The sequence below is a fragment of the Mirounga leonina genome, unplaced genomic scaffold, assembly GCF_011800145.1.
Source record: "Mirounga leonina isolate KUSES-001 unplaced genomic scaffold, KU_Mleo_1.0 Mir_224, whole genome shotgun sequence".
NCBI classification, from domain to species: Eukaryota; Metazoa; Chordata; class Mammalia; order Carnivora; family Phocidae; genus Mirounga; species Mirounga leonina.
The window spans coordinates 4,108,747-4,121,871 of NW_023270615.1; the positions used below are offsets into that span (position 1 = coordinate 4,108,747).

Genomic DNA, 13,125 nt, shown 5'->3' on the forward strand with positions numbered 1-13,125 from the left:
CACCTCCCCCAGCTAGCACTCTCTCTCTCAAATAAATAAATGAAATCTTTAAAAAAAAAAAGTTAAGGGCAGATACAGAGAGACAAAGAGAAGATGCACACAGAGGGAAGAAGGCCATGTGAAGATGGAGGCGGACATTGGAGTGACAAGGAAGACCAAGTATCGCTGGCACTGACTAGAAGCTGGGAAGCAGTAGGAAGGATTCTTCCCCAAAGTCTCCCTCAAAGTCAGCATGGCCCTGCTGAGTCCTTGATTGGACTGCTAGCCTCCAGAACCATGAAAGAATAAATCTCTGTTGTTTTAAGCCATCTGTTTTATGGTGATTTTTAAGGCAGCCCTAGGAAATGAAGGCAAACTGTAATGGAAGCATGTCATCTAAAGGAGAAGGACTGCTGATGCTGTCCAGTCCGGGGCTTAGGCTGGAAACAAGTTCAGGATGAGATAAGGCCCTTGGAGTATGTGGGTTCATAGAGGAGAGAATGGGGTAGAATCAGAAAAAAAAACTTAGCAAAATTCATTACGACTGTGATACACAGCACACAGTAGAGAGAAGATAATATTCAAAAGCCAAAAATTTAGGACCAGGTATCTGAGACAATGCCTTTGTTTCATCACCATTGTCTAAATTTGTGGGTAGAATAATATCCCAGCACCTACAGTCTTATAAATCCATAAAAACTACATTAAAAAAAAAAAACCTTGATGAATTGGGTAGGAAGATGGGGAGAAGTCAGAAGGAGGAAAGTGTGAGAAGGAGAGAGAGACAGATATCTTTTCAAGAAGAGATAGGAATGCTTATGTGATGTGATTCATGTGGTTCAGTGTCAGAGTAAAGTTGCAGTCAAAAGAGCACTGTCCATGTAATCAAAAGTAATTTAGAAATAACTCATGTCCTTTTGTATGTTTCTCTTAACACCAAAAAAAAAAAAGACACAATTTCCAGCAATACTTATTTAAAGCTCCCATTTTTTTTCCTGCTCTGAACACTGTCCTCACTTGCCACAGTTGCTTTCTTCCACTTGGGATTCTTCCCAAATCCCTCCACATCTTCTTTTTATGTGCCTCTTTCCATTCTCTTCTTTACTCCTTTTCCTCTAGATTCTCCAATACGATAGTTTAAGGATCAGTCTGGCCAGGCAGGACCTTCCTAAGGGGAAGTACATAGATTGAGCAGATCAAACCATCATCCTCTTGACTAACTAGGGGTTCAGGGTAAGACTGGGGACATCCAGAAATGAGTGATGAGTACATATATTGTTGGGAAGAGGCACAGATTGTGGTTAAACAGTAACCCATGCTTCTTTTGCTTCCAAGCTTGAAAGCAAAGGTTTTGATCTTTGACACTAAGCAAGATCTTGCACTAAGCATGCATCTCTAAATGCATGAAATACTAGTGTATTTAATTCCATCTCCAAAGTGATACAGGTCTTCTGCATTTGTTGGCATGGGGATGGGAGAGTCAAGGGAAAGCAAAATAGTTAAGATGCTGGGGAATAATGTTGCCTGAGTGTTTCTCCATCTAGGGCTTGGCGTGGAAAGTGTATAGTCCTGACTATGATAATGTCCCTTTAGCCTACCTCTGTTTTCAAAAGCAGTTCTTGAAAGAAAGTACAGAATCAGCTTATAATGGTGGCATCCTATGACAAACGACAAGCTTCTTCTGTCAATCTTCCCACCTTCTGCTTTAAGTCTGTATCTAAAAGATGTAAAACAACCAGAATTACAGGGAAATATGCTCTCTGAGGACTGAGCCAGTGGTTACCTGGGACAAGCAGACATACCAGAGGTGTACCCACGATAGCTCTATAATTGAATAAACCTAAATTCCAACTAAGGTCTCTTGCTTTTGGAGTCTACAGATTGGAGGTTACAGATCAGAGTCTACAGATTGGAGGTTACAGGTTGGAATCTACAGATTGGAGGTTACAGATTGGAGTCTATAGATTGGAGGTTACAGAAAAAAATGAACAGCTCCAGGGGCAATGGTGATCCAATGGGGTGGAGGTGGGGCAGGGAGTAAGAGCCAGAAAAGGGACTCTGAGCATATCTCCCTAAATTTTGCACCCTAAGCTTCTCACTTGCCCCACCCTAGTCCTAGCCATACTTAGCTCTCCCTTTCTTCCCATCATTGGGTCCCCATCTTTTCACATCTAGCAGTGGTAAAGGTCCACTGTTACCAGCTTCAAGGTATTGTGCTCTCTCCATTTCCCTGACATTTACTCCCAGCTATGTAAATACTCCCATTTTGGAGGAAGTCATCAAGAAGACATGCCAGCCAGCTGACCCAAGAGTTGGATCTGGGCAATTGGAGGCTCCTCATCCCTTGTTCTGTCTTTGGAATGTGGGTTCCACTTGGCTTCCCCACTTCCAGAAGTTTCTGCAAGGACATAGCCTTGAGATAGTAATATGATATTGAGACCATCTGCATGGTATACTTGACTTAACCTAGTTAAGGCTGCTATACTGAGTCTGAAGATTTGGTGGGCAGACGTGGAGATCTACTCATCTTATGGCCACCCAAGACAAGGCTCATATGTAAGTTCTCTTATTTTTTAAACCTGCCATTTACCAGTCTGGAACACCCTTCCTCTTTCTTCAGTCTTTCCCACCCTCTGCATATTGGAGCCAGTTTCAAATTATATTTGGGAAGCTACCATGGAGGTTGTGAACCAACATCCCATTATTAAATTTTGTTTAAATTACTCAGTTGGAGTGTACCATCTATTTGTTTCCTATATTCTGATTGACATACATATTTTAAATGCTCAGGAAGTAATCTTCAGTATTATTTTGGTGGAATAACCAGTCCCCATGAATGTCCAAGAGTTCAGTCATTTTTAAAGAGTGCTATTCAAATGGATGAACTTCCCCAGCATCTGCCTTGGTCAAGGGAAGTCTAAGACTACTGCTCACCCTCCTGATGGAAAGCTGATACTTTTCATTCCCTCTGAGTTGTAACTGGAAGGATCTGTAACCTACTATAGGACAAACACAAAGATGGCTGAGCACAGCATCACTTTGACAAATTAAGGAATGTTATAGCTTCCCAAATCAATGTCTTCCCTCAACCACAGAGTTTAAACTTTGGTCCTAATCTTAGACGAATACTTTTAAGAACAAGCTGTATTTGACTGGGATGAGAAAAGAAAGAAAAAAATTAACATTATCCACCAGGGGATCCATTTTCCATACTTGCTCTGATTAGTAATCAGTTTGAATAATGCCTTCCAAGGATGATTGAGTTTAATTTTATTCATAAAGTTTGGGCTTTTATTATGTGATTCCTTCTGAAGCTTTCCATATAAAGAAATAGCACTGTCAAGTTCATGGTCCCTGAATGAGACATCACTCCAAATAGGAAACAAGATTAAACTTTGACAAGCTTCTCCCTCAAAGTGGTTTGTTCTTGTTTTCATACATATGTAAAAATTGTATCATGGGACTTACAAACATCAATACAGCAAGCTCCATGATGATATGATGATTAGAATAAAGTTATGGAAAACCATTTGCTTTCAATCTTAAATATATTGTAAATAATTTAGAGGGGCCAGATTAGCTTTATGCATTTGACTCCTGCTGGAAAAAGAAATCTAAATAATGAATGGATTATTAACTGAAGTAGCATAAAGATGATAACATTTAACTGAAAAAGAGACAGTCTATCTGGGTCACCACTAATCATGTGCACAGTGCTGGGTGGGTCCTCCAGTCCTTGGAGGTGAATAAAGGACAAGGATGGAGTCCAGATCCATCAGTCCTACTTCTTTCCTCTGTGTCTTTTCCTTAATGATCTCCTTAACAATTGGCTTCTTCACCTTTCCACAGTTGGCTCTAGCAGTAATGGAATTAGTAGGTTAATTTTGATCAGACATATATTAGAACCCCAGTCTTTCAAGTAACAGGAACAGAACTTGTCTTGTGTTATCAAGCAAATCAGACTGCAAGCCAGTCAGGGGCTGAATTTCTAAGTGCTGACAACCATCGTCAGAGGGAGATAGTAGAGCGGGTGTGAGGGGTGATGAGCAAGAGTCTGGTGACATGAGTCCTGGGTCTCTGTATCGTCAATGACATAAACTCCAACCCTCACCATTATGAGAGCCCACAATTCTCCTGCTTGTCTAAACCTTTTTAGGCGCTTTTCTGTAACTTCCAATTTGTAGAATCCTGACTAATCTGAAGGTAGTTGGAGTTTAGATTTATTCATTCAGTTATGGAGCTGTATCTCAGAGATGTCTCAAGTGTCTGCTTGTCTTCTGTACACTCTCGGGACCGTGGGATACAATTTCAAGCCCAGTTTCCAGAGAGCTTGTTTCTCTGGATGCAACAGTTGAAAAAGCCTCCGAAATTGGAAATGATGATATTCTTTTGAGACCTAAGATATAAATTCAAAACATAGTGGGCCAGGGTAGAGAAGAGATCATATCTGAGATGAACTTCAATATTGAATTAAACCCAACTATAAAGGCAAAGGTAGAAAGAGAGATGGATGGAGAGGTAGGGAGGGAAGTGCATCCTAAGCTTTAATGTGCACCCAAGTCCCTGAAGAGCTTATTAAAATGCACAATCTGATTCAGTAGGTCTGGGTAGGGCCCAAGAATCTGCGTTTCCAGCAAGCCTCCAAGTACCACCAATGTTGCTGGTCCCTAAACCACACTTTGAGCAGTGAGGTGCTTTAGGATACTTCCAAGAAAAGAAAATAGTCTGAAGAACAAACTAACAATAATGACAACAACAATAATAATACCTAACTGACCTTATTGTGATATCTAAAGAAAGGATCCATCAAATAGAAAGACAGGGAAGGAAGTCATCAACAATTATAAAAAAGAGTCAGAAAAGAAAAAAAAAAAAGAGAGAGAGTCAGAAAAGTAATGTCCAAAAAAGCTCAGTGTCTTGGCAAGAAGACACCCAGTTTTGCAGTTAATCCTCGTTATGAGTATGGATGGTTCCCAATTTCTAATGACATTAAACTTCTGTCTACCATAGTGAACTTCCCATGTTGATGAAAACAACCTTTTGAATTTTATTTGCCTCTTTGTGTGGTTTTTCACTAGGAAGAATATGGGCCCTCCAGGTTAAAATGAATAATCTGCCCCCTTGTGAGAGTTATGCTATTCCTTGTAAATTCTTAAATTGTCATTATGTTTCTAATAACAGCCTCTACCAGCTTAGTTTTGGTGACTCAGCATCCCTGGAGTTTCTGACACTCAAGTTGAATAAAATAAAATAAATAAAACAGAGAGTGTGTTTAAATCACCACATTTAAATGCTACCAAGTATGGTCTATTGGCAATAACCAGACAACCAGACAACCACCTCCCCAGCCCAGCCGCATCTGACACTGCCAGGTACTTTCTTAGAAATTTAACACGTCCTACACAGTCGTCAGGACACTGATCTTTAATTTGTTAACTGGTGTCATTTTATAATTTTCTTTGTTTCTAAGATTTTTTTTTTTTTTTTACTGGTCAAGTAGATCAAGTAGATTAGAAATACCCCTTCCCCATCTTCCCTATTCTCTCCTGATGGCCTTGGAGAGTCTATTGCCTTATTTTCAGGACATTTTATCATTTGCAGTTCCATCAGGCCCTACCCCCTTTTCTATTTCTAGTCCTTTTCTATTCTTGGCAAAAACGGGAGTATTGTTGAAATAAGCTTCATATAATTGATTGTGTGAGCGTGGTATTAGAAGGAGGCCACTCAAATTCACCTTTTCCATTTCTAAACCTCATATATCGGCATGTCACATATGATTCAGAACTGTTAGAAATGGAGGCGTTCGCTCTGTGGAAGGCAGACACACTTTGGCTAATAGTCCTCACAGAGCTTCTTGCTTTTGTGTCCACATTAATCCTATTCTCTTAAACTGGCTGCTTTGGTGGCATCTTGTCAAATGATTCACTGGGGAACACAGAAAGGGGGCGAGATGGCCTTCAAATCGCTCTTGGGTCGGTTGGTTATTTATCTTCTGTGCAACCATAAGATCAAATTAGTTTAGATGCTGCTGATACATTCCTTTATTAATTCATGAAAATAATGAGGAACAAAAGCTGGGAAGATGGGCTAAAGGAAAATAATGGCTTATTATAGAGTCTCGGGGAGAAAATAAGAAAGGACAAACAATTTATTTTCACCTTTGCAGGTTTATTGTTTCTGACTTGGAGGTAGTTTCACACATGTACACCCACCGTCATGTGAAAATGTGACTCAATTTTCATCGCACGTACACCATTGAGACCTTTGCTGTTGACTTTGTTCTTCTCTAAACACTGGGGAAGCTAAAGATAAGTGATCTGAGTTTTCTGCATCCCTTGTGAACCAAGTCAAATTTGTCTAAAAAGTTTAAGACCTAGCTGACTTTTTGTCAGTGAACCCAACTTTTAGGCTGCATATTAAGTATGTCATTCTACCTTATTACAAATCTCTTTCTCATTTCCTTTTTTCTACATGCATACATAAGCCCTTTTAAGACAAGATTTATGCTCTGGTTTGTGGCAGTTTTAATTTAACCGGATATTAATTGTTAAGCCTATCTACTAAAGGTATCTTTTAAAAGGACATAGAGAAATATTTTATCAAATGGCTAAATACATCCCTCATGATTGTTAAGATCTCCCTAGATCAAACCTTCCTCAGGGAAGGTCTTTAGAGAACTATTTTGCTGGCTGAATTTCCAACACAACAGCACATATGATTGTCACGTACCCAAGACCAATGACTCCAAATGGAGGGCTTTGGAACACCAGTTCCTATTTCTCATAGGCGGCAAATTCAGAAACAAAAACCTCCACCCACAGAGCATGAATTTTCTTCCTATAAGCTTCCTGCTGATTCTTCCTACTATAAGTAGGAAGTTAACCTGGCTTTTGGGTCACAAACGTGAAGATGCATAGAGAGTATCAGTAGAAGAGGAAAAAAGACATGAGCCAGACTATTTCAATGGTGTAAGAAGGGGAACACTAAATATGCGTGTGGGTCAGCACAGAGGGCAAAGAATTCATGGGATGTGGGAGGAATACTATGTTCCATACACATTGCACCATATGCAATCCCCAGCTGAATAAAGATAATGGATGGGCACAAAGACATCCAATTCACTGGCTTATTGAAAAGTAGTTCTGATGACCCGGGGGCCAGATACAGGGAGGTCTCTTTCCAGTAGACCAAAGAGTATTTCCCATTCAGTTGGAAATGGCTTCTAAATTCTTTTTCCCCTCCCCTAAAAAAAGGTACTAGTTAGATCCAAAGGAAGGATACTTTAGTAGCCAATGGAAAGCATGCACGGTTTTAACAACAGAACAATATTTGTCACTATTAAAAAATGTCAATTTCCTTAAAAACCACAGGTAGACATATGTACCATGATAGTTCCATAGCAGGAAATAATCTACATTTCAGAGACTGCTAATTGCTTCCCCAGATCCATTCTGACCTTCTTCCTTGGTAATGAGAACCCTAACATTTAGCAGTCATTAAAACCAAACTGATTAAAAAAACCACATTCTCCATGTGTCATGTGACTTAATTCAAGCCAGTGACATGAAAAACTCAGTGTTCTATGGAAATGAGAGGAAATACACTGGGTATGTTCTGTTCACCCCTCCAAATCAATTCTACACCCTTCTCCATCATGCTTTCTGCCCTGGAAAATGGAATTTTATAGAATACATCAATGGGCTCCCTTGATCTCTGACTTCCATTTGGGCTCGGCCAAGGAGACACCAAGAGGAGACTCTGAAGGATGGAAGGGGAGAAAGTTTGGGATCAAATGCATTGATGACATATTTGCAGTTCTTTTTGTCCCCAGGATATATCCAATGAGGGATTTACATTCAAAGTAGTTTGATTTAAAGTCATTTGAAAAAAAAAAAACTCTTCTCTGTCTATGCCAGGCTGTAAGTTGGCATGGTGTATTCCTTCACCAAAAGCCAAGCCTCCTGTATGATGGCCCTTCATGACAGCTACAGCTCTCTGTACATTCATACATCTGATACGTGACTCTGTACTCTTCCCTCTCCCTGTCCCTTCAAGCCTACTGGTGGTAACAACTCCCCTAGTTGATAGTCCCAGGTAACTAGTTACTTTCCTCCTAGTTCTGCTCACTCTTGTCAGCAGTTCTTTTATAAAACCTGCTCATTTATCTCATTTGAGTATATCATTAGGGCTGCACAATTCCCCTCCTCAATTTTTCTTCCCACTGGCTGGAATGTAGACGTGATGATGAGGGCTGGAGCAACCATCTTGGACCATATGGAAGGAAGCAATGGATGGTAAAGCAGAAAGGTAAAAAGGACCCTTAGTCTTTGATGACCATGGACTGACACATCATCTCTTGACTACTTAAATCTCTAGTTGTTTTTTTATACCTCAGTCCTGCCCCTGAATGTCCTCTTAGTCACCACTGCTCATGTACCTCAAGGTCTGTTTCCTCCATACCAGACATCTCCACTTACTTAGTGGAAGCCTCCTTAGCCCAGGAGTGGTAGGTCCACATTTGGTCTCTGCAGGGCAAAGTGACCTTGTGGTCTTTCATGCTTCCGTAGTCACAAATAGGAAGTGAAACAAAAGCCTCTTTGCTCTTAGATTTCCCCTTGATTTATCTAAAATAACTTCCTGCTCCAGGACCTGTTTCTCTACTTCCAATTTTTTCTTCCCATAATCCATTGAGACTGGAAGGGACTGGCAGAGTTCCTTTGCCTTACATGGTACCTGGAATTTTCTCTACCCTTTAGCTTATAATAGGATTCCATGATTAAGTTAGCTAGGCCTCATGTACTAATGGGAATGTAAAGAAATTTAGAAAATCTAACTGATCATCTTGCAATGCACTCAAAATATTTCAATTTTCCAACCAAAGAGGAATCCCCCCTTTCTTCTAAAACACCAAAGCCCACTGCTTTAATTGGTGTAGAGACCCGGGGGCAATAGAATTCAGGTAGGAAGATGCATCTGAAAACATTTAAAAGAGTGTGATCCAATTGTATTAATATCCCCGGAGTCAAGCTCAGTGCCTAGCTGCACTTTATTGAGTGACTATATGACCACCAACCATCAGACTGTGAGCTTGGCACTGGGGACACGAGAACCAAGGGTCACTCTCTTTAGGAGCTTAGGATCTATTTGGGAACACAGCTGCTAAGTGACAAATGAACTAGACGGTAGGTGCTTTAAAACACTGCCTCTCAAAATTAATGTTCATAGGAGTCATCTAGGGATCTTGTTAAACTGCAGACTGATTCAGTAGAGCTAGGGTGGGGCCAGAGAATTTGCAACACTAACATGCCTTCACAGGATGCCAAAGCTATGAGAACGTGGACCTCATTCTGGAAACAAAGTTAAGGAGAGCCAGGGAAAGCAAGGCTTGACACAGAGAGGATTGACCTGAACCCTAACAAACAAACAAACAAACAAACAAACAACAAAAAAATGAAGAATAGAATAGAGAGAAGCAGAGGACATACAGAGAAAGAGAGAGAAACAAAGGGAAGGAAAGAGGCAGTCTGGATGGGAGTGGTAGTGTGAGCAAATGTTGGGAGGCAGGACTATCTCCAACATGCCTGAGGGTTGGTAAGCAGACCAATGGGAAGAGAGCAGGTGAGGAGAACCGAGGGAAGGGGGAACAACAGATGGAAACCAGATTCAGAATGAAGCGTGAATTGGGTGAATGTCACACGCAAGCTCTGCCAGCAATGTCATCAGATTAAAGGCCATCAGTAGGTTTTGATGTCTTAGCAACACCCGGACAAAGAATGTACTGACCCAGTACAGACAGAATCCATACCAAAAAGCCCAGTTAGTCGTGGACTTCCTCCTCAGCCACGATAAGGGAGAGGGCTTCTAACTTCCCATAGGAGGAAGGGAAATCTAGTTCTGCTGGGCTTCTTTAGCACCTGTCTTTCCCCCTCCCACGTGACCACAGGGCTTTAGTAAATTCCATGCATCTTGAAGTCACAGTGACAGCCATCCCCCCAAATCCATTCCTGGTACTTCTCTTCACTTGAAATACCCAGAAGACAGCTGGGAGGAGAGGAGAGAGCTTAGAGTTCTCCGTAAGGAAGCACAATACTCAGCTTGAAAATCTAAATCCAGGCCATTTTGATCGAGAACACAGGAAGCACTAGTCATTATTGCTACCTAGTCTTTCCCACTAATAGACGGCAGGCAGTTGGCCACCGGTGCTTGGAGGAAGTCAGGTTGTTTTATTTTTAGCTCAGTACAGAAGGGGGGAAAGTTCCAACCTGTTTACACCAGAGAGTCAGTCCTTGCAAAGCCCTAAGGGCCACTGCCCTGTACTGGAGGCATTTGCTACCTCTCGAACACAGAGACGAAATGACAGAGGTCTTCACCTGCTCTCAGCTGGACCACGGATGAGGATTGGAGGGTACGTTGTTTCCATTTGGTACAGCTGAGAAGTCAACATTACTTACCGGCCTGAAATTCAGCTGCCAAGATTTGCTCTCCAGAAGAATGCTGGTTACTGGGTCTGTTGAAAAATCTGAATGCCCAAGACAAGCCTCACATGTAACTGCCCTTGCTTATTAAAACTGTCACCTACCAATCCAGAGTGGTCTGCCTCTTTTTTGGGGGTCTCTCCCTGTCCTCCTAAGGGGCCCGTTTCAGATTTCACCCCTGGGAAATTCTCAAGTTTGCAAACCCACACCAGTGTGCTGTAACATCAGACTTTGCAGGACTCGGGATTCCCACGTGGCTCACGGGTCGCCTCCGCCACAGCACCCGCTCTCAATCCCACCCTGAAGAAGGCACCGTTGGCACATCGCGTCTTCCCCTTGCTCTTCTAGCTGCTGTACTGGGTAGTCATGAGACTTGGGAGAGGACAAAAGAAGCAGAGGTGGGAAGAGGAGCTGTAAAGTCCCCACACGAACACCTAAAAGTAGGCAGGATGGGCAATGGCTTCCCAGATGTAATCAAGGTTCACGAGAGAGCTTCCAGATGAATCCTTCAACAGCCTGCCATCCCGTGAGCAGACTGACTGGAGGAAGACCTAACACATTAACTATACACACTCTTTGCTAGGATTTCTTTGTCATGGTAGCTAACACCAGATGTAAGGCTTCCAAGGGACTAGGACATAGTAGGCGTAAGTTTTGTCTGTGAATGAAACTCACACCAGGAAGCAGTGTGAGAACTAGGGGTGTTGGTAAAAAGGGGGAAAGATCAAAGTGTGGAAGAAAACCTTGCAGGAGACAGACTGCTAGCATGCAGGAGACAGATTCCTTCCATTTCACTGACTACTGACATGTGGGTCCAAGGTCCTGGTATTCCCTTTAGAGCCTTTCTGCCATCACTTTCCTGAGTCAATATATTTCAAAGCTAAAAGAGGCCACTTTTATTTACTGCTTACTGCTTACATCCCTTGCTTCCTGCTGCTTCTGCTAATCATGTCTGGATTTGCTGGTCTACCACAGGGCCAACGCAGGAACAGAAAAGACTAGGGAGGAGTAAGGGACAGCTGATCAAATGTCCCTGGGACGGAGGCCACCAGACCTGAAGAGCAGAGGTGTTTGGGTAGGAGAACATGAAAGGCAGTGGGGAAATACACATACCGTATCAGTGAAAAACCCCCATATTAGAGTCAAACAAACTTGGAATTAACGATCATCTGACTTGAGAATTTGAACATGCCTCCAGAGTCACTGAGATCTTACTCCTACCACCTCCTCTCATACCCTTGACAGCTGATGGATCATAACAAGGTCCACATTTGGATATCTCCCATCCTAAAGAAGTGCTTCCTGATGATGCCACCATGTAAAAAATATATAGCGCCACGCACCCACAGTTTCTACTTTCCATCTAATATCCAATTTAAAATCCAAAAATAAACTATAGTATATCAAAAAGTCACTTGCTCAAACCCAAACGATGGGGCTTTAGTTACTAAATAAAGACACTCACTTTATCTTGTTCATGCTGATGTCCAAGAGGATTGTTAAGGCTTATATTTAGAACCTTTTAAATCTAGAATGTAAAGACAGGAAAGCTCTGCTTTCCCCCAAACCACTTTATCAGCTCAAAATATTAGCTATTTATTCAACTCTATTCCCCTCAAGTAAAACTAAAAATGTGTAGGTAACAAAGAAGAAATACCTTTAGTCCCACGTTTGAATCAATTCGGCTCTAGGGGATACTTTGCCAAAAAACCATGCTTAATAAGTATACTTCGTAGATTCTGGACAAACATCTAAAATAAAACAAAGTTAAATGAATTTACTGAAGGATCTCCCCCAAATTATTAATAAACAAATATTCTTCGGTTTCCAAGGCATTTGATATTGCTCTCCATTTTTAGGAAATTTTAACACATGCTTTCCTTTTGAAACCAATAGCTAGTTACGAGAAAGAAGGAATCCATGATAAAGATGGATGGGAATCCTGCCAATTGAAACAACATGGATGGACCCTGATGGCATTAATAAATGGAATTACTTGAATTATTTTAAAAATCCATTTTCACTCACTGACATTGTAACTCTACATTTTTTTGGTGGTTTTTCCAGGCATAGTATATGTCCCTAAGTTTCACAGTCTACAGAAAGTTAGTATTGAACTACCTCACATAAAACATAGAAACCTTGAAATCACATAGTTTTTTTTAATTCTGGCAAACTTCGTGCCACAGTGCTTATACAAATAATACTTAAATACATTTTAAAACCACAAACAATGGGGCGCCTGAGTGGCTCAGTTGGTGAAGCGTCTGCCTTCGGCTCAGGTCGTGATCTCAGGGTCCTGGGATGAGTCCCGCATCGGGCTCCTTGCTCAATGGGGAGTCTGCTTCTCCCTCTCACGCTCCCTTTGTGCTCTCTCTCAAATAAATAAATAAAATCTTTTAAAAAAACACCACACAAATAACGTTATTATGTTTTGTTTTAAATAGTCCTGTTTTTTAAAAATTAAATAAAAAAAAATATTTGTTTACCAAGACATAGCCATCTGATACTCTTTATCCCTTCCCAAAGACCAATGTTTTCTTCTTATATCATTTCCCTTCAGACTAAAGAAATTCTATTAGCATTTCTTGTATTGAAGTTCTGTCAGCAATGAACTTTCTTAGAATTCTTTAATCTGAAAGTGTTTTTATTTTACCTTCCTTATTGAAAA

General features: G+C 41.1%; 1 long non-coding RNA gene across 1 annotated transcript; it reads right to left on the reverse strand.

The window, feature by feature from the left end:
* Positions 1–705: 705 nt before the first annotated feature.
* On the reverse strand, positions 706–12,347 carry LOC118026244. Its single transcript, XR_004683507.1, has 3 exons — positions 12,112–12,347; positions 1,578–1,696; positions 706–1,147 (listed from the first exon to the last, which is right to left on the reverse strand). It is a non-coding gene; the product is annotated as an uncharacterized LOC118026244 (long non-coding RNA).
* Positions 12,348–13,125: the final 778 nt, after the last annotated feature.